Below are 6,427 nucleotides of genomic sequence, written 5' to 3' on the forward strand. Positions count from 1 at the left end.
GCAGATACCTAGATGGAGAGACAGAGCTGGACGGTGAACCAGGGCACAGGTGGACCTTGTCCCATTGCTTTTTGGTCAGTATGCTTCAGTGGCTGTGCTTATTCCTTACTCTGACTTGAGGACTTACTCCTGTGTATTATGCCAGTGTGCTGGTAGAGCAGATCGCTGATTTGAAAGTCTTATCCTGATAGCTTAGTATTTGTGATATTTAAGCCTCTATTCTATCCTCTGCGTTATTAGCCATCCTTGACAAATGTGGAGTAATTGACATTTCAACCAGCAACCTCTCCAATGTGTTCAGAATTTTTTCTTCTTCTCCTTTTTTTTTTTTTTTTTGTTGTTTCCTTTTCCAAACCCCCTGCCCTTTTTTTTTTTTGACATTGTGATTATAAAAGAAATGGAAAATAACTATTTCTAATGGCTTTACCATCTAAATGAACTTATTTTAAAAACTCAACTACTCAGGGGAATTTTCCTCCTGCCTCAAATTATTAAAACTAGATTTATTAATTGAATGTGAAAATTATTAAAATTGGATGTATGAAAAGGTAAAGCTGTTATTTGAACAAAATTCCAGGTTGAAAACACCTGATAAACACAAATATACTCTTCATTAATTCAAAGGTATTAGGTAAGTAAAAGGATAAGTACAGTGAAAGCTGAAAATGCAACAAATGATTTTATCCTAAGTCATATAAAAGTCTTTTTCTGTAATCTGTTCTTAAAATTTGTGGAAGTCAGTGGTTTATCTAAACATAAGATAACTTTAAAAGACTCTTGAATTAAAACATCTGAATTCTTAGTAAAATTTCATAGTGATTGTGTATCTTTGGTCTATGATTTTTTTAAGCTAGATTTCAGCATACCAGTTGCTTTTATCTGATTCTTATTATTTTAGGTATATATCTAATGTTTATCTTCCCCTTTCTCTTTCTTTTAAAAAATATCAGTTCAGTTCAGTCGCTCAGTTGTGTCCAACTCTTTGCCACCCCATGAAATGCAGCACGCCAGGCCTCCCTGTCCATCATCAACTCCCGGAGTTCACCCAAACTCATGTCCATCAAGTCGGTGGACTTGATGGACATGGATGCCATCCAGCCATCTCATCCTCTGTTGTCACCTTCTCCTCCTGCCCCCAATCCCTCCCAGCATCAGAGTCTTTTCCAATAAGTCAACTCTTCACATGAGGTGGCCAAAGTACTGGAGTTTCAGCTTTAGCATCATTCCTTCCAAAGAACATCCAGGACTGATCTCCTTTAGAATGGACTGGTTGGATCTCCTTGCAGTCCAAGGGACTCTCAAGAGTCTTCTCAATACCATAGTTCAAAAGCATCAATTCTTTTGGTGCTCAGCTTTCTTCACAGTCCAACTTTCACATCCATACATGACCACAGGAAAAACCATAGCCATGACTAGATGGACCTTTGTTGGCAAAGTAATGTCTCTGCTTTTGAATATGCTATCTAGGTTGGTCATAACTTTCCTTCAGCCCTCTAAATCTCTCTTCTGAAATGGATAGCCAGTATAAAGTTTCAAGCCAAAGTGAACTTTTTTTCTCACTCAAAAATTAATTATGAGAAAATAAGTCCTTTAGCCCAGATGAGTGACCAGAGTTAAAGAAGGTGGAAAGCCATGTGTTGGTTGCCAACAGCAAAGACAGCAACAGCCTCAACATTTTGTAGGCTTTCCAGAAGAAGTCTTGGTCCTTAATCATCAGGATTAAACTTCCCTTGACTAAGAAAGTTTGGGTGTTTGCCATGTACTGTATCTCTGAAATCTATCTAATTTGTACCCCTAATAGTCTCTTGACAATTCTGAAATTTAGACATTTTTTTAGATACTGGAACATTTAATGCTAGGGCTTTCTCTTGCAAGGAGAAAAGCTTTTTTTGCTTCTGTGTTTGTTTTCACACCAGGCAGTTTTGAATTAACAAAAATCTACTTTGCAGAGATTACTACGATGCAGTGTATCCACAGAACTCAGAAAGGATGCTTCTCATTTCAGTCTGAGATAAATCATTTCCCAACATGAGGGTCAGAAACCCCCAAGGATCCCCAAGGTCCTTGAATCCACCCGCACAGTGATAATGGTCTCAAGTTCAAACAAGCAACATTCCCAAACTATGTTTTCTCTTCTTTTAATGAATATATCTAATATAGCTGCTATATTTAACATAAACTCATTCAAAATAGTTATTAAATATATAGTATGTTTTTATCATTATGTATATTTTATATTTCTAGTGTAGTAGTAAAAGTACACGTTCCAATACATGGAGTGAGGGAGATCCGTTAAATGTTTCAGTTCCATGGAGAAGTCCTTGGAACCACTGATTTAGATCATAGTTTATAAGAGCTGGAGGCCCTTGAGTAGTCACGGAGGATTCAGCTTCCTTTATTTTACTGATGAGGAAACCGAGTCCCAGAAAGGTGAAGAGTCATGCAGTGTTCCAAAGGTGTGAGTGGTGGTGTTAGGATGTGAGCCCTGTTGTCTTAAGTCCAGGTTCAGTGCTAATTCCACTGCAACATGCTGTATTTTAAGATACACAAAGCCAACTGGCTTGACCCAGGCAAATAGAGTTGGTGCAAAGCCTGGATTGGCACCTGGGAATTTTGACTTCTATTGTTGCACGTTGTTGATTTTATCCCTCCTGATAATATCCTCAGAGGTTAAGTTGCAGTAATAGTTCATATTAAATATTAGATGTGATCCTTACATTCTTTCTGAAGTTCTCACATGTCAAAGAGAAAAGTCACTAGATTTTGTGTGGGTAAGTGGCCTGAAAAGCCAGAATTTTATGAGAAGCCAGTTTTAAAGAAGAACTGCTTCTTGTATCCTATTCCCAATACTAAACTAGGAAATAAACTGGTAGCTCTTTAAGACATAGCAATATAGAAATCTCTTTATTCTTTAGAGTGTAATAAGAAATTACTCTTACCTCTTGTGTTACCAGATGCAGAAGGTAGCAGGCTCAAAGCAGAAACTACTGTTGAAAGACAAACAAGAGAATGCAGATTCTTTGATTTTTTTCCACTTAATCACAAAATATTAGTAACTGTATTGTGTACGATGTCATCTTAGGAGTGTCGGAGAGAGAAATTAAAATTTGGGAAATAGTCGCCATCTCCCTTAAGTGAATAATCATTTTTATCAGGAGTGTAAGACTAGCCAAGTGTTCTTCCACGTATACATACCTTAAAGGCTTTTGAGGAAGGACAGGACAGAGGCATTCCAACTCTACTTTTATAGAGACCGTTTTGCAAACACAGCAGCCACCTCAGCTGTCCCATCTGGGAACCTACTTGGCAAAACCTTTTTTGGCAATCTCTTTGCACAATATTCACTGACTGTGGCTGTGAATGGATATAATTAGAAATATTTCTTGACACCTATAAATAATTTGACAGAGGATGATCTAGGGTTCTTTATAGGTATTTGATAGGGATGGGGATTCAGTGCTTCTAAGGTTATTTCTCCAGCTTTGCTGTTGCATCATTCATCACAGCATTCAAAGCCAGGTTCCCACTATTCTCCTATAAAACTGGTCCAACAGAATGAGCTTGACATGAGGAGTTTAGAACTAATGGATTTGTTAGCCCTTAGAGCCATTAAGGAGCTGGGATGAATTTTAGATCTGACGGTATGACTGGAAGCAGTGAGTGATGGATATTGAAGCAGAAAATTTCCATCCCAGGTCCGGATCTTGGAAACACTAGTGATGGATTCTTTTCAAGTCTCCTAAACATGAAGGAGAAAGTTTAGGCAGATTCTCAGAGCAGACAGTAGTGACAGACCAGTGGGGGAGTCATATAGAATTTAGAGTGGATATAAACACGTTTGTCCTTTTCTGGAGGACATAGCTGTCTTCAGTTCACATGTTTTCACTTAAGAAACAACAAGATGCCATGTGATACTCCATGTATGTTTCCACTGAATAATTGAAGGAGACATAATACACATTCCTAGTTAACAGGCAAATCCTCATGACTATTTGTTGCTCAAATGAGGTGGGTAGTACACATTTTTATTGAAGGTGGGAGGAAAGCTATGGTATCCATAAGACTGTCTCTCTCTGAGTTGAGAACATGAGTGGGCTGTCACATATGCCCATAGTACATGTAAATTGGGTTTTGGTGGTTTTGCCATAGACAGCTGCTGCTGAACATGACAGGAAACCTATCTACTTGGTGTGACTGAGATCTGATGTGATATTGTTGGCTATCATCTGCTAGCTTAAATGACCCATCAGTGTGATTACTGTTTTCAAATGTCCTATTAACTTAGAATTTCTTTCTCATACATTTGCAGATTGAATCTTTTACAGGTTTTATTTCTTTGATACACTACCGTGGAAGAGTTGGTCAGTCTGTTCCCCGCCTCCCCTCCCCCAGTCTCCATGGAAATGATTCACAGAAATCTAGTGACTTACCCAAAATGTTAGTCTTGAAGCCAGAAAGAAGAGACAACTTTTGATTTTTTTCTCAAATTTAAGATTTTCACAACTTATTTAGTTTTACTTTTTCTGGACCTTAATATCTAAATGATAGACATAAATGTTATCAAACACGTGTACTAGTTTTGGAGCTGAAAGATGAAAGAAGAAACTATGGATGAGATCAAGACATATAGGCTGAGTTATACAGGTAGAGCTATTGGGGATTCTCTACCTAATATCACAGCTTTGCCCAGTTGTAGATAGATTGACCATGCAGTTCTTAAAAAGTCTAAAGCAAGGAGTAGGTGGAAGGTGAGGAAGTAGAGTCGGTTTGTATATATAACACTTTTGAGAATTCTTGTAAAGAAAAGCAGAGAAATGACTCAATAGCTGGAGAAAAAAATAGGGTCAAGGGAGAGTTTAAGAAAGGATATAGTAGAGTGGGAGACATCGGAAATAAAACTGAAAGAAAAGGATAGTTCATCGTAGAAATATTCTAAGTAGGGGGAAGGGATGAGACTCAGAGCCAGGCAGAGGAGAGGGCCCTGAATTGGTGGAGAGACCTCCACATCAGAAGCTGGTTTTGCAGTAAAAATGGGTGGCCTTTTTCATCGGCTGACATCCAGTTTCTTTTTTCTTTTAATCAAGATGTGAGATCATTTTGTCAGGCAAAGAGGGAAATGGAAATTTGAGGAGAGTGGGAAGATTTGAAGTAGAGAGAAGTAAGAGTGAGCAAGCTGACTACATAACTCCTGCACTGAAGGCTCACTGGGGTTAGTGATTGGGAGTTTCTCTGAAGTGTGGAGTAATGAGTTGTTTGATTCATTAGTGTCTTTGCTTTCAAGTGTGACAGGGGATAAGAGATGGCAAGGACGTTTAGGATTCTGTCAGTAGAATAGACAAAAAGCCAAATTATGAATTTTTGCTTAGCTGGGGGAAAAATAAAGATGAAATAGGGGCTGATGGATATGGAAGAAACAAAAGGTCAAAATATTGGAGATGTCAATGGAGTTAAAGAATTGTTATGTTGAGAATAGTCCAACAAGCAAGCTAGAAAATCAGGAGAGAGATGCTTGATTTGGTGACTTAGAAGGTTAGGCATTTTCTAGAGTAAGGCTGTGGAAGAGATGGAGTGGAGGCAGGAGTCAGTGTATTGGATGAACCATCCATGTGGGCACTGACGTCTACCAGGAATGTAGTGCAAATTGCATGGAGAGAGGAGAGGTGCCAAAATCTTCAATGAATGAGAAGTCATTAGGTGTCATCAATAGGTATGTTGAATAGCAGGGTAGCACGATTCTCAAGGAAGAGCTTTCTGTAAGAGGATAAACAGCAGTGGGGGTCAAGGGGGTTATCATTTCTAGCTTAGGACTAAGGCATTCTTAAGGCATTAGGGAATAATGGTCAGCTCTTACAAGAGCTTCTGGAGAAGCACTGATCTTGGTGGGTAGCAGATTTTAGTTCAAGCCAAGAGGTGGAGCATGTTCCAAGAGGCATGAGGAATCTCATGTTTTCCAGCACAGTCAATATTCAGTGAGGTCCCACTAAGACTGGCTGCCATTGTCAGAGCCTGCCTCTCTTTCCTGTGTTTCTGCTTAACATTTGTCCATTTTCCTATTGAGTTTTCTCATTAAGTCAGTAGCCAAATGAAATGGCAATATGAGATTGGAATATTAGGTTGTAACCACTAGCAGAGAATTGAATCATATATTAAGGACTGTTAAAAACTGCTTTATAAAGTATTTTAAAGTGCAACTCGAGGTGTAGCATTAAACAGTTGTCTCTAATGATTGGTAGAAAGCAGACGGAGGTGTGTAATACCCCAGAGGGAATCGTCCCCAGGAGCTGAGATCCAGAGGGTGCAGTTGGATTAACTTAACCTACTAGATAATGTAATTAAAAACATTTAATTTTGTATTGTTCCTTTTAAAGAGGTGTGTAATGTTCTTGTAAGACCTTTGTTGTATACATTCCTAATAGACAAGATAATG

The sequence above is a fragment of the Bos mutus genome, chromosome 19 (genome assembly GCF_027580195.1).
Source record: "Bos mutus isolate GX-2022 chromosome 19, NWIPB_WYAK_1.1, whole genome shotgun sequence".
In the NCBI taxonomy this organism is placed as follows: Eukaryota; Metazoa; Chordata; class Mammalia; order Artiodactyla; family Bovidae; genus Bos; species Bos mutus.